Source organism: Schistocerca nitens, chromosome 2, assembly GCF_023898315.1.
Source record: "Schistocerca nitens isolate TAMUIC-IGC-003100 chromosome 2, iqSchNite1.1, whole genome shotgun sequence".
Lineage (NCBI taxonomy): Eukaryota > Metazoa > Arthropoda > Insecta > Orthoptera > Acrididae > Schistocerca > Schistocerca nitens.
In genome coordinates this window covers 41,958,710-41,977,898 of record NC_064615.1, presented here as the reverse complement: position 1 = coordinate 41,977,898, position 19,189 = coordinate 41,958,710, and the positions used below count along the sequence as shown (strand labels likewise).

At 54.4% G+C, this 19,189-nt stretch overlaps 55 non-coding genes across 55 annotated transcripts; 36 read left to right on the top strand and 19 right to left on the bottom strand.

Annotated features, from left to right (window-relative positions):
* The first annotated feature begins 449 nt into the window (after positions 1-449).
* Positions 450-522, top strand: Trnav-cac (transfer RNA valine (anticodon CAC)). Its single transcript has one exon. It is a non-coding gene; the product is annotated as a tRNA-Val (tRNA).
* Positions 523-680: 158 nt separating this feature from the next.
* Trnav-aac (transfer RNA valine (anticodon AAC)) lies at positions 681-753 on the top strand. The gene has a single exon. It is a non-coding gene; the product is annotated as a tRNA-Val (tRNA).
* A 184-nt stretch (positions 754-937) lies between these two features.
* On the bottom strand, positions 938-1,009 carry Trnap-agg (transfer RNA proline (anticodon AGG)). The gene has a single exon. It is a non-coding gene; the product is annotated as a tRNA-Pro (tRNA).
* A 488-nt stretch (positions 1,010-1,497) lies between these two features.
* On the top strand, positions 1,498-1,570 carry Trnav-cac (transfer RNA valine (anticodon CAC)). Its single transcript has one exon. It is a non-coding gene; the product is annotated as a tRNA-Val (tRNA).
* A 158-nt stretch (positions 1,571-1,728) lies between these two features.
* On the top strand, positions 1,729-1,801 carry Trnav-aac (transfer RNA valine (anticodon AAC)). The gene has a single exon. It is a non-coding gene; the product is annotated as a tRNA-Val (tRNA).
* A 184-nt stretch (positions 1,802-1,985) lies between these two features.
* Positions 1,986-2,057, bottom strand: Trnap-agg (transfer RNA proline (anticodon AGG)). The gene has a single exon. It is a non-coding gene; the product is annotated as a tRNA-Pro (tRNA).
* Positions 2,058-2,545: 488 nt separating this feature from the next.
* Positions 2,546-2,618, top strand: Trnav-cac (transfer RNA valine (anticodon CAC)). Its single transcript has one exon. It is a non-coding gene; the product is annotated as a tRNA-Val (tRNA).
* A 158-nt stretch (positions 2,619-2,776) lies between these two features.
* Trnav-aac (transfer RNA valine (anticodon AAC)) lies at positions 2,777-2,849 on the top strand. Its single transcript has one exon. It is a non-coding gene; the product is annotated as a tRNA-Val (tRNA).
* A 184-nt stretch (positions 2,850-3,033) lies between these two features.
* Trnap-agg (transfer RNA proline (anticodon AGG)) lies at positions 3,034-3,105 on the bottom strand. Its single transcript has one exon. It is a non-coding gene; the product is annotated as a tRNA-Pro (tRNA).
* A 488-nt stretch (positions 3,106-3,593) lies between these two features.
* Trnav-cac (transfer RNA valine (anticodon CAC)) lies at positions 3,594-3,666 on the top strand. The gene has a single exon. It is a non-coding gene; the product is annotated as a tRNA-Val (tRNA).
* Positions 3,667-3,824: 158 nt separating this feature from the next.
* Trnav-aac (transfer RNA valine (anticodon AAC)) lies at positions 3,825-3,897 on the top strand. The gene has a single exon. It is a non-coding gene; the product is annotated as a tRNA-Val (tRNA).
* Positions 3,898-4,081: 184 nt separating this feature from the next.
* Positions 4,082-4,153, bottom strand: Trnap-agg (transfer RNA proline (anticodon AGG)). The gene has a single exon. It is a non-coding gene; the product is annotated as a tRNA-Pro (tRNA).
* Positions 4,154-4,641: 488 nt separating this feature from the next.
* Trnav-cac (transfer RNA valine (anticodon CAC)) lies at positions 4,642-4,714 on the top strand. The gene has a single exon. It is a non-coding gene; the product is annotated as a tRNA-Val (tRNA).
* A 158-nt stretch (positions 4,715-4,872) lies between these two features.
* Positions 4,873-4,945, top strand: Trnav-aac (transfer RNA valine (anticodon AAC)). The gene has a single exon. It is a non-coding gene; the product is annotated as a tRNA-Val (tRNA).
* A 184-nt stretch (positions 4,946-5,129) lies between these two features.
* Positions 5,130-5,201, bottom strand: Trnap-agg (transfer RNA proline (anticodon AGG)). Its single transcript has one exon. It is a non-coding gene; the product is annotated as a tRNA-Pro (tRNA).
* Positions 5,202-5,689: 488 nt separating this feature from the next.
* On the top strand, positions 5,690-5,762 carry Trnav-cac (transfer RNA valine (anticodon CAC)). The gene has a single exon. It is a non-coding gene; the product is annotated as a tRNA-Val (tRNA).
* Positions 5,763-5,920: 158 nt separating this feature from the next.
* Trnav-aac (transfer RNA valine (anticodon AAC)) lies at positions 5,921-5,993 on the top strand. Its single transcript has one exon. It is a non-coding gene; the product is annotated as a tRNA-Val (tRNA).
* A 184-nt stretch (positions 5,994-6,177) lies between these two features.
* On the bottom strand, positions 6,178-6,249 carry Trnap-agg (transfer RNA proline (anticodon AGG)). Its single transcript has one exon. It is a non-coding gene; the product is annotated as a tRNA-Pro (tRNA).
* Positions 6,250-6,737: 488 nt separating this feature from the next.
* Positions 6,738-6,810, top strand: Trnav-cac (transfer RNA valine (anticodon CAC)). The gene has a single exon. It is a non-coding gene; the product is annotated as a tRNA-Val (tRNA).
* Positions 6,811-6,968: 158 nt separating this feature from the next.
* Positions 6,969-7,041, top strand: Trnav-aac (transfer RNA valine (anticodon AAC)). The gene has a single exon. It is a non-coding gene; the product is annotated as a tRNA-Val (tRNA).
* Positions 7,042-7,225: 184 nt separating this feature from the next.
* Trnap-agg (transfer RNA proline (anticodon AGG)) lies at positions 7,226-7,297 on the bottom strand. The gene has a single exon. It is a non-coding gene; the product is annotated as a tRNA-Pro (tRNA).
* A 488-nt stretch (positions 7,298-7,785) lies between these two features.
* Positions 7,786-7,858, top strand: Trnav-cac (transfer RNA valine (anticodon CAC)). The gene has a single exon. It is a non-coding gene; the product is annotated as a tRNA-Val (tRNA).
* A 158-nt stretch (positions 7,859-8,016) lies between these two features.
* Positions 8,017-8,089, top strand: Trnav-aac (transfer RNA valine (anticodon AAC)). The gene has a single exon. It is a non-coding gene; the product is annotated as a tRNA-Val (tRNA).
* Positions 8,090-8,273: 184 nt separating this feature from the next.
* Positions 8,274-8,345, bottom strand: Trnap-agg (transfer RNA proline (anticodon AGG)). The gene has a single exon. It is a non-coding gene; the product is annotated as a tRNA-Pro (tRNA).
* A 488-nt stretch (positions 8,346-8,833) lies between these two features.
* Positions 8,834-8,906, top strand: Trnav-cac (transfer RNA valine (anticodon CAC)). Its single transcript has one exon. It is a non-coding gene; the product is annotated as a tRNA-Val (tRNA).
* A 158-nt stretch (positions 8,907-9,064) lies between these two features.
* On the top strand, positions 9,065-9,137 carry Trnav-aac (transfer RNA valine (anticodon AAC)). The gene has a single exon. It is a non-coding gene; the product is annotated as a tRNA-Val (tRNA).
* A 184-nt stretch (positions 9,138-9,321) lies between these two features.
* Trnap-agg (transfer RNA proline (anticodon AGG)) lies at positions 9,322-9,393 on the bottom strand. Its single transcript has one exon. It is a non-coding gene; the product is annotated as a tRNA-Pro (tRNA).
* A 253-nt stretch (positions 9,394-9,646) lies between these two features.
* On the bottom strand, positions 9,647-9,718 carry Trnap-agg (transfer RNA proline (anticodon AGG)). Its single transcript has one exon. It is a non-coding gene; the product is annotated as a tRNA-Pro (tRNA).
* A 488-nt stretch (positions 9,719-10,206) lies between these two features.
* Positions 10,207-10,279, top strand: Trnav-cac (transfer RNA valine (anticodon CAC)). Its single transcript has one exon. It is a non-coding gene; the product is annotated as a tRNA-Val (tRNA).
* Positions 10,280-10,437: 158 nt separating this feature from the next.
* Trnav-aac (transfer RNA valine (anticodon AAC)) lies at positions 10,438-10,510 on the top strand. Its single transcript has one exon. It is a non-coding gene; the product is annotated as a tRNA-Val (tRNA).
* Positions 10,511-10,694: 184 nt separating this feature from the next.
* Positions 10,695-10,766, bottom strand: Trnap-agg (transfer RNA proline (anticodon AGG)). The gene has a single exon. It is a non-coding gene; the product is annotated as a tRNA-Pro (tRNA).
* A 488-nt stretch (positions 10,767-11,254) lies between these two features.
* Trnav-cac (transfer RNA valine (anticodon CAC)) lies at positions 11,255-11,327 on the top strand. The gene has a single exon. It is a non-coding gene; the product is annotated as a tRNA-Val (tRNA).
* Positions 11,328-11,485: 158 nt separating this feature from the next.
* On the top strand, positions 11,486-11,558 carry Trnav-aac (transfer RNA valine (anticodon AAC)). The gene has a single exon. It is a non-coding gene; the product is annotated as a tRNA-Val (tRNA).
* Positions 11,559-11,742: 184 nt separating this feature from the next.
* Trnap-agg (transfer RNA proline (anticodon AGG)) lies at positions 11,743-11,814 on the bottom strand. Its single transcript has one exon. It is a non-coding gene; the product is annotated as a tRNA-Pro (tRNA).
* Positions 11,815-12,302: 488 nt separating this feature from the next.
* Positions 12,303-12,375, top strand: Trnav-cac (transfer RNA valine (anticodon CAC)). The gene has a single exon. It is a non-coding gene; the product is annotated as a tRNA-Val (tRNA).
* Positions 12,376-12,533: 158 nt separating this feature from the next.
* Trnav-aac (transfer RNA valine (anticodon AAC)) lies at positions 12,534-12,606 on the top strand. Its single transcript has one exon. It is a non-coding gene; the product is annotated as a tRNA-Val (tRNA).
* A 184-nt stretch (positions 12,607-12,790) lies between these two features.
* Trnap-agg (transfer RNA proline (anticodon AGG)) lies at positions 12,791-12,862 on the bottom strand. Its single transcript has one exon. It is a non-coding gene; the product is annotated as a tRNA-Pro (tRNA).
* A 488-nt stretch (positions 12,863-13,350) lies between these two features.
* Trnav-cac (transfer RNA valine (anticodon CAC)) lies at positions 13,351-13,423 on the top strand. Its single transcript has one exon. It is a non-coding gene; the product is annotated as a tRNA-Val (tRNA).
* A 158-nt stretch (positions 13,424-13,581) lies between these two features.
* On the top strand, positions 13,582-13,654 carry Trnav-aac (transfer RNA valine (anticodon AAC)). The gene has a single exon. It is a non-coding gene; the product is annotated as a tRNA-Val (tRNA).
* Positions 13,655-13,838: 184 nt separating this feature from the next.
* Trnap-agg (transfer RNA proline (anticodon AGG)) lies at positions 13,839-13,910 on the bottom strand. The gene has a single exon. It is a non-coding gene; the product is annotated as a tRNA-Pro (tRNA).
* Positions 13,911-14,398: 488 nt separating this feature from the next.
* Trnav-cac (transfer RNA valine (anticodon CAC)) lies at positions 14,399-14,471 on the top strand. Its single transcript has one exon. It is a non-coding gene; the product is annotated as a tRNA-Val (tRNA).
* A 158-nt stretch (positions 14,472-14,629) lies between these two features.
* Trnav-aac (transfer RNA valine (anticodon AAC)) lies at positions 14,630-14,702 on the top strand. Its single transcript has one exon. It is a non-coding gene; the product is annotated as a tRNA-Val (tRNA).
* Positions 14,703-14,886: 184 nt separating this feature from the next.
* Trnap-agg (transfer RNA proline (anticodon AGG)) lies at positions 14,887-14,958 on the bottom strand. The gene has a single exon. It is a non-coding gene; the product is annotated as a tRNA-Pro (tRNA).
* Positions 14,959-15,446: 488 nt separating this feature from the next.
* On the top strand, positions 15,447-15,519 carry Trnav-cac (transfer RNA valine (anticodon CAC)). The gene has a single exon. It is a non-coding gene; the product is annotated as a tRNA-Val (tRNA).
* Positions 15,520-15,677: 158 nt separating this feature from the next.
* On the top strand, positions 15,678-15,750 carry Trnav-aac (transfer RNA valine (anticodon AAC)). Its single transcript has one exon. It is a non-coding gene; the product is annotated as a tRNA-Val (tRNA).
* Positions 15,751-15,934: 184 nt separating this feature from the next.
* Trnap-agg (transfer RNA proline (anticodon AGG)) lies at positions 15,935-16,006 on the bottom strand. The gene has a single exon. It is a non-coding gene; the product is annotated as a tRNA-Pro (tRNA).
* Positions 16,007-16,494: 488 nt separating this feature from the next.
* Positions 16,495-16,567, top strand: Trnav-cac (transfer RNA valine (anticodon CAC)). Its single transcript has one exon. It is a non-coding gene; the product is annotated as a tRNA-Val (tRNA).
* A 158-nt stretch (positions 16,568-16,725) lies between these two features.
* Trnav-aac (transfer RNA valine (anticodon AAC)) lies at positions 16,726-16,798 on the top strand. The gene has a single exon. It is a non-coding gene; the product is annotated as a tRNA-Val (tRNA).
* A 184-nt stretch (positions 16,799-16,982) lies between these two features.
* On the bottom strand, positions 16,983-17,054 carry Trnap-agg (transfer RNA proline (anticodon AGG)). The gene has a single exon. It is a non-coding gene; the product is annotated as a tRNA-Pro (tRNA).
* Positions 17,055-17,542: 488 nt separating this feature from the next.
* Positions 17,543-17,615, top strand: Trnav-cac (transfer RNA valine (anticodon CAC)). Its single transcript has one exon. It is a non-coding gene; the product is annotated as a tRNA-Val (tRNA).
* Positions 17,616-17,773: 158 nt separating this feature from the next.
* Positions 17,774-17,846, top strand: Trnav-aac (transfer RNA valine (anticodon AAC)). Its single transcript has one exon. It is a non-coding gene; the product is annotated as a tRNA-Val (tRNA).
* A 184-nt stretch (positions 17,847-18,030) lies between these two features.
* Trnap-agg (transfer RNA proline (anticodon AGG)) lies at positions 18,031-18,102 on the bottom strand. The gene has a single exon. It is a non-coding gene; the product is annotated as a tRNA-Pro (tRNA).
* Positions 18,103-18,590: 488 nt separating this feature from the next.
* Positions 18,591-18,663, top strand: Trnav-cac (transfer RNA valine (anticodon CAC)). The gene has a single exon. It is a non-coding gene; the product is annotated as a tRNA-Val (tRNA).
* A 158-nt stretch (positions 18,664-18,821) lies between these two features.
* On the top strand, positions 18,822-18,894 carry Trnav-aac (transfer RNA valine (anticodon AAC)). Its single transcript has one exon. It is a non-coding gene; the product is annotated as a tRNA-Val (tRNA).
* A 184-nt stretch (positions 18,895-19,078) lies between these two features.
* Positions 19,079-19,150, bottom strand: Trnap-agg (transfer RNA proline (anticodon AGG)). Its single transcript has one exon. It is a non-coding gene; the product is annotated as a tRNA-Pro (tRNA).
* Between the last annotated feature and the right edge of the window lie 39 nt (positions 19,151-19,189).

Sequence of the window (19,189 nt, the reverse complement as noted above, 5' to 3'; positions counted from 1 at the left end):
TCCCTCGAAGTCGTCCAGGGTGCTCTTTGAGTCTGGTGCGGCTGGCGGGATGGGGGAGGTGCTCTCTGCCGGCAGTGCTGTTCTTCGACAGACTGTGTAGCGACACAATGGGTCATGGGCAGCACCCTTCTCGGAGGTGCCGTGGCCCGCGGTCGGCGGCCTTCCAGGGCTATTGGCATCTTCATGTAAAGCTGCTGCTGGGCTCGCACTGCCTGCTGCTAAGGAGGTGATTGTTTTTGCTAATGTGACTTGCAATAACGACTGCGCGAAACGCCGCTATCTCGTTCGGGATGCTACGACAGACACCCTCTCGAGCACCCCGAAGACTTGTTGAGCCCTCGGCAGCGATGGGTTTCAGGCTGTCAAAAGAACTATGGTGTGTGCATGCGCGGGCGAAAGAAAGGCTGAGGCGCCTTCGAGTGTACAAGGATGGAGTGAGCGTGTCCGTCGTTTCCGTAGTGTAGCGGTTATCACATCTGCTCCACACGCAGAAGGTCCCCGGTTCGATCCCGGGCGGGAACAGCATTTTCCTGCCTATGTCGCATACTACTCCAGTGAGCCACGTCATGTGTGGATCTGCTGCATGTACCTTCTTCATGCAAGTGCCGCATTTATTGAATTTTTAAGTTACGATGGCAACCTTGTTACAAGTTCTCTGTGAAGCAAGCCTGAAAGCAGTAGTTTCCGTGGTGTAGCGGTTATCACGTCTGCCTAACACGCAGAAGGTCCCCGGTTCGATCCCGGGCGGAAACACTTTTTCATCACTTTAAACCGACAAGCATTTGCTACGATCTGTACCGAAACCTTGGTAATCACCTTCATACGTCGGACCAGAGGGTCAGTTCCTTAGAGCAAATATGAAATTAGCTTTACATTGACGGGCAGCTTTTTGCGCTGACTCAGCCACCGACGTGCGACCAGTTTGCACAAAACGCTAGGGCTCGTCCGGGATTTGAACCCGGGACCTCCTGCACCCTAAGCAGGAATCATACCCCTAGACCAACGAGCCCTGTGACAGCGCGAGCGCCAAATATTCCAGCAAACTGCGTCCCTCGAAGTCGTCCAGGGTGCTCTTTGAGTCTGGTGCGGCTGGCGGGATGGGGGAGGTGCTCTCTGCCGGCAGTGCTGTTCTTCGACAGACTGTGTAGCGACACAATGGGTCATGGGCAGCACCCTTCTCGGAGGTGCCGTGGCCCGCGGTCGGCGGCCTTCCAGGGCTATTGGCATCTTCATGTAAAGCTGCTGCTGGGCTCGCACTGCCTGCTGCTAAGGAGGTGATTGTTTTTGCTAATGTGACTTGCAATAACGACTGCGCGAAACGCCGCTATCTCGTTCGGGATGCTACGACAGACACCCTCTCGAGCACCCCGAAGACTTGTTGAGCCCTCGGCAGCGATGGGTTTCAGGCTGTCAAAAGAACTATGGTGTGTGCATGCGCGGGCGAAAGAAAGGCTGAGGCGCCTTCGAGTGTACAAGGATGGAGTGAGCGTGTCCGTCGTTTCCGTAGTGTAGCGGTTATCACATCTGCTCCACACGCAGAAGGTCCCCGGTTCGATCCCGGGCGGGAACAGCATTTTCCTGCCTATGTCGCATACTACTCCAGTGAGCCACGTCATGTGTGGATCTGCTGCATGTACCTTCTTCATGCAAGTGCCGCATTTATTGAATTTTTAAGTTACGATGGCAACCTTGTTACAAGTTCTCTGTGAAGCAAGCCTGAAAGCAGTAGTTTCCGTGGTGTAGCGGTTATCACGTCTGCCTAACACGCAGAAGGTCCCCGGTTCGATCCCGGGCGGAAACACTTTTTCATCACTTTAAACCGACAAGCATTTGCTACGATCTGTACCGAAACCTTGGTAATCACCTTCATACGTCGGACCAGAGGGTCAGTTCCTTAGAGCAAATATGAAATTAGCTTTACATTGACGGGCAGCTTTTTGCGCTGACTCAGCCACCGACGTGCGACCAGTTTGCACAAAACGCTAGGGCTCGTCCGGGATTTGAACCCGGGACCTCCTGCACCCTAAGCAGGAATCATACCCCTAGACCAACGAGCCCTGTGACAGCGCGAGCGCCAAATATTCCAGCAAACTGCGTCCCTCGAAGTCGTCCAGGGTGCTCTTTGAGTCTGGTGCGGCTGGCGGGATGGGGGAGGTGCTCTCTGCCGGCAGTGCTGTTCTTCGACAGACTGTGTAGCGACACAATGGGTCATGGGCAGCACCGTTCTCGGAGGTGCCGTGGCCCGCGGTCGGCGGCCTTCCAGGGCTATTGGCATCTTCATGTAAAGCTGCTGCTGGGCTCGCACTGCCTGCTGCTAAGGAGGTGATTGTTTTTGCTAATGTGACTTGCAATAACGACTGCGCGAAACGCCGCTATCTCGTTCGGGATGCTACGACAGACACCCTCTCGAGCACCCCGAAGACTTGTTGAGCCCTCGGCAGCGATGGGTTTCAGGCTGTCAAAAGAACTATGGTGTGTGCATGCGCGGGCGAAAGAAAGGCTGAGGCGCCTTCGAGTGTACAAGGATGGAGTGAGCGTGTCCGTCGTTTCCGTAGTGTAGCGGTTATCACATCTGCTTCACACGCAGAAGGTCCCCGGTTCGATCCCGGGCGGGAACAGCATTTTCCTGCCTATGTCGCATACTACTCCAGTGAGCCACGTCATGTGTGGATCTGCTGCATGTACCTTCTTCATGCAAGTGCCGCATTTATTGAATTTTTAAGTTACGATGGCAACCTTGTTACAAGTTCTCTGTGAAGCAAGCCTGAAAGCAGTAGTTTCCGTGGTGTAGCGGTTATCACGTCTGCCTAACACGCAGAAGGTCCCCGGTTCGATCCCGGGCGGAAACACTTTTTCATCACTTTAAACCGACAAGCATTTGCTACGATCTGTACCGAAACCTTGGTAATCACCTTCATACGTCGGACCAGAGGGTCAGTTCCTTAGAGCAAATATGAAATTAGCTTTACATTGACGGGCAGCTTTTTGCGCTGACTCAGCCACCGACGTGCGACCAGTTTGCACAAAACGCTAGGGCTCGTCCGGGATTTGAACCCGGGACCTCCTGCACCCTAAGCAGGAATCATACCCCTAGACCAACGAGCCCTGTGACAGCGCGAGCGCCAAATATTCCAGCAAACTGCGTCCCTCGAAGTCGTCCAGGGTGCTCTTTGAGTCTGGTGCGGCTGGCGGGATGGGGGAGGTGCTCTCTGCCGGCAGTGCTGTTCTTCGACAGACTGTGTAGCGACACAATGGGTCATGGGCAGCACCCTTCTCGGAGGTGCCGTGGCCCGCGGTCGGCGGCCTTCCAGGGCTATTGGCATCTTCATGTAAAGCTGCTGCTGGGCTCGCACTGCCTGCTGCTAAGGAGGTGATTGTTTTTGCTAATGTGACTTGCAATAACGACTGCGCGAAACGCCGCTATCTCGTTCGGGATGCTACGACAGACACCCTCTCGAGCACCCCGAAGACTTGTTGAGCCCTCGGCAGCGATGGGTTTCAGGCTGTCAAAAGAACTATGGTGTGTGCATGCGCGGGCGAAAGAAAGGCTGAGGCGCCTTCGAGTGTACAAGGATGGAGTGAGCGTGTCCGTCGTTTCCGTAGTGTAGCGGTTATCACATCTGCTTCACACGCAGAAGGTCCCCGGTTCGATCCCGGGCGGGAACAGCATTTTCCTGCCTATGTCGCATACTACTCCAGTGAGCCACGTCATGTGTGGATCTGCTGCATGTACCTTCTTCATGCAAGTGCCGCATTTATTGAATTTTTAAGTTACGATGGCAACCTTGTTACAAGTTCTCTGTGAAGCAAGCCTGAAAGCAGTAGTTTCCGTGGTGTAGCGGTTATCACGTCTGCCTAACACGCAGAAGGTCCCCGGTTCGATCCCGGGCGGAAACACTTTTTCATCACTTTAAACCGACAAGCATTTGCTACGATCTGTACCGAAACCTTGGTAATCACCTTCATACGTCGGACCAGAGGGTCAGTTCCTTAGAGCAAATATGAAATTAGCTTTACATTGACGGGCAGCTTTTTGCGCTGACTCAGCCACCGACGTGCGACCAGTTTGCACAAAACGCTAGGGCTCGTCCGGGATTTGAACCCGGGACCTCCTGCACCCTAAGCAGGAATCATACCCCTAGACCAACGAGCCCTGTGACAGCGCGAGCGCCAAATATTCCAGCAAACTGCGTCCCTCGAAGTCGTCCAGGGTGCTCTTTGAGTCTGGTGCGGCTGGCGGGATGGGGGAGGTGCTCTCTGCCGGCAGTGCTGTTCTTCGACAGACTGTGTAGCGACACAATGGGTCATGGGCAGCACCGTTCTCGGAGGTGCCGTGGCCCGCGGTCGGCGGCCTTCCAGGGCTATTGGCATCTTCATGTAAAGCTGCTGCTGGGCTCGCACTGCCTGCTGCTAAGGAGGTGATTGTTTTTGCTAATGTGACTTGCAATAACGACTGCGCGAAACGCCGCTATCTCGTTCGGGATGCTACGACAGACACCCTCTCGAGCACCCCGAAGACTTGTTGAGCCCTCGGCAGCGATGGGTTTCAGGCTGTCAAAAGAACTATGGTGTGTGCATGCGCGGGCGAAAGAAAGGCTGAGGCGCCTTCGAGTGTACAAGGATGGAGTGAGCGTGTCCGTCGTTTCCGTAGTGTAGCGGTTATCACATCTGCTTCACACGCAGAAGGTCCCCGGTTCGATCCCGGGCGGGAACAGCATTTTCCTGCCTATGTCGCATACTACTCCAGTGAGCCACGTCATGTGTGGATCTGCTGCATGTACCTTCTTCATGCAAGTGCCGCATTTATTGAATTTTTAAGTTACGATGGCAACCTTGTTACAAGTTCTCTGTGAAGCAAGCCTGAAAGCAGTAGTTTCCGTGGTGTAGCGGTTATCACGTCTGCCTAACACGCAGAAGGTCCCCGGTTCGATCCCGGGCGGAAACACTTTTTCATCACTTTAAACCGACAAGCATTTGCTACGATCTGTACCGAAACCTTGGTAATCACCTTCATACGTCGGACCAGAGGGTCAGTTCCTTAGAGCAAATATGAAATTAGCTTTACATTGACGGGCAGCTTTTTGCGCTGACTCAGCCACCGACGTGCGACCAGTTTGCACAAAACGCTAGGGCTCGTCCGGGATTTGAACCCGGGACCTCCTGCACCCTAAGCAGGAATCATACCCCTAGACCAACGAGCCCTGTGACAGCGCGAGCGCCAAATATTCCAGCAAACTGCGTCCCTCGAAGTCGTCCAGGGTGCTCTTTGAGTCTGGTGCGGCTGGCGGGATGGGGGAGGTGCTCTCTGCCGGCAGTGCTGTTCTTCGACAGACTGTGTAGCGACACAATGGGTCATGGGCAGCACCCTTCTCGGAGGTGCCGTGGCCCGCGGTCGGCGGCCTTCCAGGGCTATTGGCATCTTCATGTAAAGCTGCTGCTGGGCTCGCACTGCCTGCTGCTAAGGAGGTGATTGTTTTTGCTAATGTGACTTGCAATAACGACTGCGCGAAACGCCGCTATCTCGTTCGGGATGCTACGACAGACACCCTCTCGAGCACCCCGAAGACTTGTTGAGCCCTCGGCAGCGATGGGTTTCAGGCTGTCAAAAGAACTATGGTGTGTGCATGCGCGGGCGAAAGAAAGGCTGAGGCGCCTTCGAGTGTACAAGGATGGAGTGAGCGTGTCCGTCGTTTCCGTAGTGTAGCGGTTATCACATCTGCTTCACACGCAGAAGGTCCCCGGTTCGATCCCGGGCGGGAACAGCATTTTCCTGCCTATGTCGCATACTACTCCAGTGAGCCACGTCATGTGTGGATCTGCTGCATGTACCTTCTTCATGCAAGTGCCGCATTTATTGAATTTTTAAGTTACGATGGCAACCTTGTTACAAGTTCTCTGTGAAGCAAGCCTGAAAGCAGTAGTTTCCGTGGTGTAGCGGTTATCACGTCTGCCTAACACGCAGAAGGTCCCCGGTTCGATCCCGGGCGGAAACACTTTTTCATCACTTTAAACCGACAAGCATTTGCTACGATCTGTACCGAAACCTTGGTAATCACCTTCATACGTCGGACCAGAGGGTCAGTTCCTTAGAGCAAATATGAAATTAGCTTTACATTGACGGGCAGCTTTTTGCGCTGACTCAGCCACCGACGTGCGACCAGTTTGCACAAAACGCTAGGGCTCGTCCGGGATTTGAACCCGGGACCTCCTGCACCCTAAGCAGGAATCATACCCCTAGACCAACGAGCCCTGTGACAGCGCGAGCGCCAAATATTCCAGCAAACTGCGTCCCTCGAAGTCGTCCAGGGTGCTCTTTGAGTCTGGTGCGGCTGGCGGGATGGGGGAGGTGCTCTCTGCCGGCAGTGCTGTTCTTCGACAGACTGTGTAGCGACACAATGGGTCATGGGCAGCACCCTTCTCGGAGGTGCCGTGGCCCGCGGTCGGCGGCCTTCCAGGGCTATTGGCATCTTCATGTAAAGCTGCTGCTGGGCTCGCACTGCCTGCTGCTAAGGAGGTGATTGTTTTTGCTAATGTGACTTGCAATAACGACTGCGCGAAACGCCGCTATCTCGTTCGGGATGCTACGACAGACACCCTCTCGAGCACCCCGAAGACTTGTTGAGCCCTCGGCAGCGATGGGTTTCAGGCTGTCAAAAGAACTATGGTGTGTGCATGCGCGGGCGAAAGAAAGGCTGAGGCGCCTTCGAGTGTACAAGGATGGAGTGAGCGTGTCCGTCGTTTCCGTAGTGTAGCGGTTATCACATCTGCTTCACACGCAGAAGGTCCCCGGTTCGATCCCGGGCGGGAACAGCATTTTCCTGCCTATGTCGCATACTACTCCAGTGAGCCACGTCATGTGTGGATCTGCTGCATGTACCTTCTTCATGCAAGTGCCGCATTTATTGAATTTTTAAGTTACGATGGCAACCTTGTTACAAGTTCTCTGTGAAGCAAGCCTGAAAGCAGTAGTTTCCGTGGTGTAGCGGTTATCACGTCTGCCTAACACGCAGAAGGTCCCCGGTTCGATCCCGGGCGGAAACACTTTTTCATCACTTTAAACCGACAAGCATTTGCTACGATCTGTACCGAAACCTTGGTAATCACCTTCATACGTCGGACCAGAGGGTCAGTTCCTTAGAGCAAATATGAAATTAGCTTTACATTGACGGGCAGCTTTTTGCGCTGACTCAGCCACCGACGTGCGACCAGTTTGCACAAAACGCTAGGGCTCGTCCGGGATTTGAACCCGGGACCTCCTGCACCCTAAGCAGGAATCATACCCCTAGACCAACGAGCCCTGTGACAGCGCGAGCGCCAAATATTCCAGCAAACTGCGTCCCTCGAAGTCGTCCAGGGTGCTCTTTGAGTCTGGTGCGGCTGGCGGGATGGGGGAGGTGCTCTCTGCCGGCAGTGCTGTTCTTCGACAGACTGTGTAGCGACACAATGGGTCATGGGCAGCACCCTTCTCGGAGGTGCCGTGGCCCGCGGTCGGCGGCCTTCCAGGGCTATTGGCATCTTCATGTAAAGCTGCTGCTGGGCTCGCACTGCCTGCTGCTAAGGAGGTGATTGTTTTTGCTAATGTGACTTGCAATAACGACTGCGCGAAACGCCGCTATCTCGTTCGGGATGCTACGACAGACACCCTCTCGAGCACCCCGAAGACTTGTTGAGCCCTCGGCAGCGATGGGTTTCAGGCTGTCAAAAGAACTATGGTGTGTGCATGCGCGGGCGAAAGAAAGGCTGAGGCGCCTTCGAGTGTACAAGGATGGAGTGAGCGTGTCCGTCGTTTCCGTAGTGTAGCGGTTATCACATCTGCTCCACACGCAGAAGGTCCCCGGTTCGATCCCGGGCGGGAACAGCATTTTCCTGCCTATGTCGCATACTACTCCAGTGAGCCACGTCATGTGTGGATCTGCTGCATGTACCTTCTTCATGCAAGTGCCGCATTTATTGAATTTTTAAGTTACGATGGCAACCTTGTTACAAGTTCTCTGTGAAGCAAGCCTGAAAGCAGTAGTTTCCGTGGTGTAGCGGTTATCACGTCTGCCTAACACGCAGAAGGTCCCCGGTTCGATCCCGGGCGGAAACACTTTTTCATCACTTTAAACCGACAAGCATTTGCTACGATCTGTACCGAAACCTTGGTAATCACCTTCATACGTCGGACCAGAGGGTCAGTTCCTTAGAGCAAATATGAAATTAGCTTTACATTGACGGGCAGCTTTTTGCGCTGACTCAGCCACCGACGTGCGACCAGTTTGCACAAAACGCTAGGGCTCGTCCGGGATTTGAACCCGGGACCTCCTGCACCCTAAGCAGGAATCATACCCCTAGACCAACGAGCCCTGTGACAGCGCGAGCGCCAAATATTCCAGCAAACTGCGTCCCTCGAAGTCGTCCAGGGTGCTCTTTGAGTCTGGTGCGGCTGGCGGGATGGGGGAGGTGCTCTCTGCCGGCAGTGCTGTTCTTCGACAGACTGTGTAGCGACACAATGGGTCATGGGCAGCACCCTTCTCGGAGGTGCCGTGGCCCGCGGTCGGCGGCCTTCCAGGGCTATTGGCATCTTCATGTAAAGCTGCTGCTGGGCTCGCACTGCCTGCTGCTAAGGAGGTGATTGTTTTTGCTAATGTGACTTGCAATAACGACTGCGCGAAACGCCGCTATCTCGTTCGGGATGCTACGACAGACACCCTCTCGAGCACCCCGAAGACTTGTTGAGCCCTCGGCAGCGATGGGTTTCAGGCTGTCAAAAGAACTATGGTGTGTGCATGCGCGGGCGAAAGAAAGGCTGAGGCGCCTTCGAGTGTACAAGGATGGAGTGAGCGTGTCCGTCGTTTCCGTAGTGTAGCGGTTATCACATCTGCTTCACACGCAGAAGGTCCCCGGTTCGATCCCGGGCGGGAACAGCATTTTCCTGCCTATGTCGCATACTACTCCAGTGAGCCACGTCATGTGTGGATCTGCTGCATGTACCTTCTTCATGCAAGTGCCGCATTTATTGAATTTTTAAGTTACGATGGCAACCTTGTTACAAGTTCTCTGTGAAGCAAGCCTGAAAGCAGTAGTTTCCGTGGTGTAGCGGTTATCACGTCTGCCTAACACGCAGAAGGTCCCCGGTTCGATCCCGGGCGGAAACACTTTTTCATCACTTTAAACCGACAAGCATTTGCTACGATCTGTACCGAAACCTTGGTAATCACCTTCATACGTCGGACCAGAGGGTCAGTTCCTTAGAGCAAATATGAAATTAGCTTTACATTGACGGGCAGCTTTTTGCGCTGACTCAGCCACCGACGTGCGACCAGTTTGCACAAAACGCTAGGGCTCGTCCGGGATTTGAACCCGGGACCTCCTGCACCCTAAGCAGGAATCATACCCCTAGACCAACGAGCCCTGTGACAGCGCGAGCGCCAAATATTCCAGCAAACTGCGTCCCTCGAAGTCGTCCAGGGTGCTCTTTGAGTCTGGTGCGGCTGGCGGGATGGGGGAGGTGCTCTCTGCCGGCAGTGCTGTTCTTCGACAGACTGTGTAGCGACACAATGGGTCATGGGCAGCACCCTTCTCGGAGGTGCCGTGGCCCGCGGTCGGCGGCCTTCCAGGGCTATTGGCATCTTCATGTAAAGCTGCTGCTGGGCACAAAACGCTAGGGCTCGTCCGGGATTTGAACCCGGGACCTCCTGCACCCTAAGCAGGAATCATACCCCTAGACCAACGAGCCCTGTGACAGCGCGAGCGCCAAATATTCCAGCAAACTGCGTCCCTCGAAGTCGTCCAGGGTGCTCTTTGAGTCTGGTGCGGCTGGCGGGATGGGGGAGGTGCTCTCTGCCGGCAGTGCTGTTCTTCGACAGACTGTGTAGCGACACAATGGGTCATGGGCAGCACCCTTCTCGGAGGTGCCGTGGCCCGCGGTCGGCGGCCTTCCAGGGCTATTGGCATCTTCATGTAAAGCTGCTGCTGGGCTCGCACTGCCTGCTGCTAAGGAGGTGATTGTTTTTGCTAATGTGACTTGCAATAACGACTGCGCGAAACGCCGCTATCTCGTTCGGGATGCTACGACAGACACCCTCTCGAGCACCCCGAAGACTTGTTGAGCCCTCGGCAGCGATGGGTTTCAGGCTGTCAAAAGAACTATGGTGTGTGCATGCGCGGGCGAAAGAAAGGCTGAGGCGCCTTCGAGTGTACAAGGATGGAGTGAGCGTGTCCGTCGTTTCCGTAGTGTAGCGGTTATCACATCTGCTCCACACGCAGAAGGTCCCCGGTTCGATCCCGGGCGGGAACAGCATTTTCCTGCCTATGTCGCATACTACTCCAGTGAGCCACGTCATGTGTGGATCTGCTGCATGTACCTTCTTCATGCAAGTGCCGCATTTATTGAATTTTTAAGTTACGATGGCAACCTTGTTACAAGTTCTCTGTGAAGCAAGCCTGAAAGCAGTAGTTTCCGTGGTGTAGCGGTTATCACGTCTGCCTAACACGCAGAAGGTCCCCGGTTCGATCCCGGGCGGAAACACTTTTTCATCACTTTAAACCGACAAGCATTTGCTACGATCTGTACCGAAACCTTGGTAATCACCTTCATACGTCGGACCAGAGGGTCAGTTCCTTAGAGCAAATATGAAATTAGCTTTACATTGACGGGCAGCTTTTTGCGCTGACTCAGCCACCGACGTGCGACCAGTTTGCACAAAACGCTAGGGCTCGTCCGGGATTTGAACCCGGGACCTCCTGCACCCTAAGCAGGAATCATACCCCTAGACCAACGAGCCCTGTGACAGCGCGAGCGCCAAATATTCCAGCAAACTGCGTCCCTCGAAGTCGTCCAGGGTGCTCTTTGAGTCTGGTGCGGCTGGCGGGATGGGGGAGGTGCTCTCTGCCGGCAGTGCTGTTCTTCGACAGACTGTGTAGCGACACAATGGGTCATGGGCAGCACCGTTCTCGGAGGTGCCGTGGCCCGCGGTCGGCGGCCTTCTAGGGCTATTGGCATCTTCATGTAAAGCTGCTGCTGGGCTCGCACTGCCTGCTGCTAAGGAGGTGATTGTTTTTGCTAATGTGACTTGCAATAACGACTGCGCGAAACGCCGCTATCTCGTTCGGGATGCTACGACAGACACCCTCTCGAGCACCCCGAAGACTTGTTGAGCCCTCGGCAGCGATGGGTTTCAGGCTGTCAAAAGAACTATGGTGTGTGCATGCGCGGGCGAAAGAAAGGCTGAGGCGCCTTCGAGTGTACAAGGATGGAGTGAGCGTGTCCGTCGTTTCCGTAGTGTAGCGGTTATCACATCTGCTTCACACGCAGAAGGTCCCCGGTTCGATCCCGGGCGGGAACAGCATTTTCCTGCCTATGTCGCATACTACTCCAGTGAGCCACGTCATGTGTGGATCTGCTGCATGTACCTTCTTCATGCAAGTGCCGCATTTATTGAATTTTTAAGTTACGATGGCAACCTTGTTACAAGTTCTCTGTGAAGCAAGCCTGAAAGCAGTAGTTTCCGTGGTGTAGCGGTTATCACGTCTGCCTAACACGCAGAAGGTCCCCGGTTCGATCCCGGGCGGAAACACTTTTTCATCACTTTAAACCGACAAGCATTTGCTACGATCTGTACCGAAACCTTGGTAATCACCTTCATACGTCGGACCAGAGGGTCAGTTCCTTAGAGCAAATATGAAATTAGCTTTACATTGACGGGCAGCTTTTTGCGCTGACTCAGCCACCGACGTGCGACCAGTTTGCACAAAACGCTAGGGCTCGTGCGGGATTTGAACCCGGGACCTCCTGCACCCTAAGCAGGAATCATACCCCTAGACCAACGAGCCCTGTGACAGCGCGAGCGCCAAATATTCCAGCAAACTGCGTCCCTCGAAGTCGTCCAGGGTGCTCTTTGAGTCTGGTGCGGCTGGCGGGATGGGGGAGGTGCTCTCTGCCGGCAGTGCTGTTCTTCGACAGACTGTGTAGCGACACAATGGGTCATGGGCAGCACCGTTCTCGGAGGTGCCGTGGCCCGCGGTCGGCGGCCTTCCAGGGCTATTGGCATCTTCATGTAAAGCTGCTGCTGGGCTCGCACTGCCTGCTGCTAAGGAGGTGATTGTTTTTGCTAATGTGACTTGCAATAACGACTGCGCGAAACGCCGCTATCTCGTTCGGGATGCTACGACAGACACCCTCTCGAGCACCCCGAAGACTTGTTGAGCCCTCGGCAGCGATGGGTTTCAGGCTGTCAAAAGAACTATGGTGTGTGCATGCGCGGGCGAAAGAAAGGCTGAGGCGCCTTCGAGTGTACAAGGATGGAGTGAGCGTGTCCGTCGTTTCCGTAGTGTAGCGGTTATCACATCTGCTCCACACGCAGAAGGTCCCCGGTTCGATCCCGGGCGGGAACAGCATTTTCCTGCCTATGTCGCATACTACTCCAGTGAGCCACGTCATGTGTGGATCTGCTGCATGTACCTTCTTCATGCAAGTGCCGCATTTATTGAATTTTTAAGTTACGATGGCAACCTTGTTACAAGTTCTCTGTGAAGCAAGCCTGAAAGCAGTAGTTTCCGTGGTGTAGCGGTTATCACGTCTGCCTAACACGCAGAAGGTCCCCGGTTCGATCCCGGGCGGAAACACTTTTTCATCACTTTAAACCGACAAGCATTTGCTACGATCTGTACCGAAACCTTGGTAATCACCTTCATACGTCGGACCAGAGGGTCAGTTCCTTAGAGCAAATATGAAATTAGCTTTACATTGACGGGCAGCTTTTTGCGCTGACTCAGCCACCGACGTGCGACCAGTTTGCACAAAACGCTAGGGCTCGTCCGGGATTTGAACCCGGGACCTCCTGCACCCTAAGCAGGAATCATACCCCTAGACCAACGAGCCCTGTGACAGCGCGAGCGCCAAATATTCCAGCAAACTGCGTCCCTCGAAGTCGTCCAGGGTGCTCTTTGAGTCTGGTGCGGCTGGCGGGATGGGGGAGGTGCTCTCTGCCGGCAGTGCTGTTCTTCGACAGACTGTGTAGCGACACAATGGGTCATGGGCAGCACCGTTCTCGGAGGTGCCGTGGCCCGCGGTCGGCGGCCTTCCAGGGCTATTGGCATCTTCATGTAAAGCTGCTGCTGGGCTCGCACTGCCTGCTGCTAAGGAGGTGATTGTTTTTGCTAATGTGACTTGCAATAACGACTGCGCGAAACGCCGCTATCTCGTTCGGGATGCTACGACAGACACCCTCTCGAGCACCCCGAAGACTTGTTGAGCCCTCGGCAGCGATGGGTTTCAGGCTGTCAAAAGAACTATGGTGTGTGCATGCGCGGGCGAAAGAAAGGCTGAGGCGCCTTCGAGTGTACAAGGATGGAGTGAGCGTGTCCGTCGTTTCCGTAGTGTAGCGGTTATCACATCTGCTTCACACGCAGAAGGTCCCCGGTTCGATCCCGGGCGGGAACAGCATTTTCCTGCCTATGTCGCATACTACTCCAGTGAGCCACGTCATGTGTGGATCTGCTGCATGTACCTTCTTCATGCAAGTGCCGCATTTATTGAATTTTTAAGTTACGATGGCAACCTTGTTACAAGTTCTCTGTGAAGCAAGCCTGAAAGCAGTAGTTTCCGTGGTGTAGCGGTTATCACGTCTGCCTAACACGCAGAAGGTCCCCGGTTCGATCCCGGGCGGAAACACTTTTTCATCACTTTAAACCGACAAGCATTTGCTACGATCTGTACCGAAACCTTGGTAATCACCTTCATACGTCGGACCAGAGGGTCAGTTCCTTAGAGCAAATATGAAATTAGCTTTACATTGACGGGCAGCTTTTTGCGCTGACTCAGCCACCGACGTGCGACCAGTTTGCACAAAACGCTAGGGCTCGTCCGGGATTTGAACCCGGGACCTCCTGCACCCTAAGCAGGAATCATACCCCTAGACCAACGAGCCCTGTGACAGCGCGAGCGCCAAATATTCCAGCAAACTGCGTCCCTCGAAGTCGTCCAGGGTGCTCTTTGAGTCTGGTGCGGCTGGCGGGATGGGGGAGGTGCTCTCTGCCGGCAGTGCTGTTCTTCGACAGACTGTGTAGCGACACAATGGGTCATGGGCAGCACCCTTCTCGGAGGTGCCGTGGCCCGCGGTCGGCGGCCTTCCAGGGCTATTGGCATCTTCATGTAAAGCTGCTGCTGGGCTCGCACTGCCTGCTGCTAAGGAGGTGATTGTTTTTGCTAATGTGACTTGCAATAACGACTGCGCGAAACGCCGCTATCTCGTTCGGGATGCTACGACAGACACCCTCTCGAGCACCCCGAAGACTTGTTGAGCCCTCGGCAGCGATGGGTTTCAGGCTGTCAAAAGAACTATGGTGTGTGCATGCGCGGGCGAAAGAAAGGCTGAGGCGCCTTCGAGTGTACAAGGATGGAGTGAGCGTGTCCGTCGTTTCCGTAGTGTAGCGGTTATCACATCTGCTTCACACGCAGAAGGTCCCCGGTTCGATCCCGGGCGGAAACAGCATTTTCCTGCCTATGTCGCATACTACTCCAGTGAGCCACGTCATGTGTGGATCTACTGCATGTACCTTCTTCATGCAAGTGCCGCATTTATTGAATTTTTAAGTTACGATGGCAACCTTGTTACAAGTTCTCTGTGAAGCAAGCCTGAAAGCAGTAGTTTCCGTGGTGTAGCGGTTATCACGTCTGCCTAACACGCAGAAGGTCCCCGGTTCGATCCCGGGCGGAAACACTTTTTCATCACTTTAAACCGACAAGCATTTGCTACGATCTGTACCGAAACCTTGGTAATCACCTTCATACGTCGGACCAGAGGGTCAGTTCCTTAGAGCAAATATGAAATTAGCTTTACATTGACGGGCAGCTTTTTGCGCTGACTCAGCCACCGACGTGCGACCAGTTTGCACAAAACGCTAGGGCTCGTCCGGGATTTGAACCCGGGACCTCCTGCACCCTAAGCAGGAATCATACCCCTAGACCAACGAGCCCTGTGACAGCGCGAGCGCCAAATATTCCAGCAAACTGCGTCCCTCGAAGTCGTCCAGGGTGCTCTTTGAGTCTGGTGCGGCTGGCGGGATGGGGGAGGTGCTCTCTGCCGGCAGTGCTGTTCTTCGACAGACTGTGTAGCGACACAATGGGTCATGGGCAGCACCCTTCTCGGAGGTGCCGTGGCCCGCGGTCGGCGGCCTTCCAGGGCTATTGGCATCTTCATGTAAAGCTGCTGCTGGGCTCGCACTGCCTGCTGCTAAGGAGGTGATTGTTTTTGCTAATGTGACTTGCAATAACGACTGCGCGAAACGCCGCTATCTCGTTCGGGATGCTACGACAGACACCCTCTCGAGCACCCCGAAGACTTGTTGAGCCCTCGGCAGCGATGGGTTTCAGGCTGTCAAAAGAACTATGGTGTGTGCATGCGCGGGCGAAAGAAAGGCTGAGGCGCCTTCGAGTGTACAAGGATGGAGTGAGCGTGTCCGTCGTTTCCGTAGTGTAGCGGTTATCACATCTGCTCCACACGCAGAAGGTCCCCGGTTCGATCCCGGGCGGGAACAGCATTTTCCTGCCTATGTCGCATACTACTCCAGTGAGCCACGTCATGTGTGGATCTGCTCCATGTACCTTCTTCATGCAAGTGCCGCATTTATTGAATTTTTAAGTTACGATGGCAACCTTGTTACAAGTTCTCTGTGAAGCAAGCCTGAAAGCAGTAGTTTCGGTGGTGTAGCGGTTATCACGTCTGCCTAACACGCAGAAGGTCCCCGGTTCGATCCCGGGCGGAAACACTTTTTCATCACTTTAAACCGACAAGCATTTGCTACGATCTGTACCGAAACCTTGGTAATCACCTTCATACGTCGGACCAGAGGGTCAGTTCCTTAGAGCAAATATGAAATTAGCTTTACATTGACGGGCAGCTTTTTGCGCTGACTCAGCCACCGACGTGCGACCAGTTTGCACAAAACGCTAGGGCTCGTCCGGGATTTGAACCCGGGACCTCCTGCACCCTAAGCAGGAATCATACCCCTAGACCAACGAGCCCTGTGACAGCGCGAGCGCCAAATATTCCAGCAAACTGCGTCCCTCGAAGTCGTCCAGGGTGCTCTTTGAGTCTGGTGCGGCTGGCGGGATGGGGGAGGTGCTCTCTGCCGGCAGTGCTGTTCTTCGACAGACTGTGTAGCGACACAATGGGTCATGGGCAGCACCGTTCTCGGAGGTGCCGTGGCCCGCGGTCGGCGGCCTTCCAGGGCTATTGGCATCTTCATGTAAAGCTGCTGCTGGGCTCGCACTGCCTGCTGCTAAGGAGGTGATTGTTTTTGCTAATGTGACTTGCAATAACGACTGCGCGAAACGCCGCTATCTCGTTCGGGATGCTACGACAGACACCCTCTCGAGCACCCCGAAGACTTGTTGAGCCCTCGGCAGCGATGGGTTTCAGGCTGTCAAAAGAACTATGGTGTGTGCATGCGCGGGCGAAAGAAAGGCTGAGGCGCCTTCGAGTGTACAAGGATGGAGTGAGCGTGTCCGTCGTTTCCGTAGTGTAGCGGTTATCACATCTGCTCCACACGCAGAAGGTCCCCGGTTCGATCCCGGGCGGGAACAGCATTTTCCTGCCTATGTCGCATACTACTCCAGTGAGCCACGTCATGTGTGGATCTGCTGCATGTACCTTCTTCATGCAAGTGCCGCATTTATTGAATTTTTAAGTTACGATGGCAACCTTGTTACAAGTTCTCTGTGAAGCAAGCCTGAAAGCAGTAGTTTCCGTGGTGTAGCGGTTATCACGTCTGCCTAACACGCAGAAGGTCCCCGGTTCGATCCCGGGCGGAAACACTTTTTCATCACTTTAAACCGACAAGCATTTGCTACGATCTGTACCGAAACCTTGGTAATCACCTTCATACGTCGGACCAGAGGGTCAGTTCCTTAGAGCAAATATGAAATTAGCTTTACATTGACGGGCAGCTTTTTGCGCTGACTCAGCCACCGACGTGCGACCAGTTTGCACAAAACGCTAGGGCTCGTCCGGGATTTGAACCCGGGACCTCCTGCACCCTAAGCAGGAATCATACCCCTAGACCAACGAGCCCTGTGACAGCGCGAGCGCCAAATATTCCAGCAAACTGCGTCCCTCGAAGTCGTCCAGGGTGCTCTTTGAGTCTGGTGCGGCTGGCGGGATGGGGGAGGTGCTCTCTGCCGGCAGTGCTGTTCTTCGACAGACTGTGTAGCGACACAATGGGTCATGGGCAGCACCGTTCTCGGAGGTGCCGTGGCCCGCGGTCGGCGGCCTTCCAGGGCTATTGGCATCTTCATGTAAAGCTGCTGCTGGGCTCGCACTGCCTGCTGCTAAGGAGGTGATTGTTTTTGCTAATGTGACTTGCAATAACGACTGCGCGAAACGCCGCTATCTCGTTCGGGATGCTACGACAGACACCCTCTCGAGCACCCCGAAGACTTGTTGAGCCCTCGGCAGCGATGGGTTTCAGGCTGTCAAAAGAACTATGGTGTGTGCATGCGCGGGCGAAAGAAAGGCTGAGGCGCCTTCGAGTGTACAAGGATGGAGTGAGCGTGTCCGTCGTTTCCGTAGTGTAGCGGTTATCACATCTGCTCCACACGCAGAAGGTCCCCGGTTCGATCCCGGGCGGGAACAGCATTTTCCTGCCTATGTCGCATACTACTCCAGTGAGCCACGTCATGTGTGGATCTGCTGCATGTACCTTCTTCATGCAAGTGCCGCATTTATTGAATTTTTAAGTTACGATGGCAACCTTGTTACAAGTTCTCTGTGAAGCAAGCCTGAAAGCAGTAGTTTCCGTGGTGTAGCGGTTATCACGTCTGCCTAACACGCAGAAGGTCCCCGGTTCGATCCCGGGCGGAAACACTTTTTCATCACTTTAAACCGACAAGCATTTGCTACGATCTGTACCGAAACCTTGGTAATCACCTTCATACGTCGGACCAGAGGGTCAGTTCCTTAGAGCAAATATGAAATTAGCTTTACATTGACGGGCAGCTTTTTGCGCTGACTCAGCCACCGACGTGCGACCAGTTTGCACAAAACGCTAGGGCTCGTCCGGGATTTGAACCCGGGACCTCCTGCACCCTAAGCAGGAATCATACCCCTAGACCAACGAGCCCTGTGACAGCGCGAGCGCCAAATATTCCAGCAAACTGCGTCCCTCGAAGTCGTCCAGGGTGCTCTTTGAGTCTGGTGCGGCTGGCGGGATGGGGGAGGTGCTCTCTGCCGGCAGTGCTGTTCTTCGACAGACTGTGTAGCGACACAATGGGTCATGGGCAGCACCGTTCTCGGAGGTGCCGTGGCCCGCGGTCGGCGGCCTTCCAGGGCTATTGGCATCTTCATGTAAAGCTGCTGCTGGGCTCGCACTGCCTGCTGCTAAGGAGGTGATTGTTTTTGCTAATGTGACTTGCAATAACGACTGCGCGAAACGCCGCTATCTCGTTCGGGATGCTACGACAGACACCCTCTCGAGCACCCCGAAGACTTGTTGAGCCCTCGGCAGCGATGGGTTTCAGGCTGTCAAAAGAACTATGGTGTGTGCATGCGCGGGCGAAAGAAAGGCTGAGGCGCCTTCGAGTGTACAAGGATGGAGTGAGCGTGTCCGTCGTTTCCGTAGTGTAGCGGTTATCACATCTGCTTCACACGCAGAAGGTCCCCGGTTCGATCCCGGGCGGGAACAGCATTTTCCTGCCTATGTCGCATACTACTCCAGTGAGCCACGTCATGTGTGGATCTGCTGCATGTACCTTCTTCATGCAAGTGCCGCATTTATTGAATTTTTAAGTTACGATGGCAACCTTGTTACAAGTTCTCTGTGAAGCAAGCCTGAAAGCAGTAGTTTCCGTGGTGTAGCGGTTATCACGTCTGCCTAACACGCAGAAGGTCCCCGGTTCGATCCCGGGCGGAAACACTTTTTCATCACTTTAAACCGACAAGCATTTGCTACGATCTGTACCGAAACCTTGGTAATCACCTTCATACGTCGGACCAGAGGGTCAGTTCCTTAGAGCAAATATGAAATTAGCTTTACATTGACGGGCAGCTTTTTGCGCTGACTCAGCCACCGACGTGCGACCAGTTTGCACAAAACGCTAGGGCTCGTCCGGGATTTGAACCCGGGACCTCCTGCACCCTAAGCAGGAATCATACCCCTAGACCAACGAGCCCTGTGACAGCGCGAGCGCCAAATATTCCAGCAAACTGCG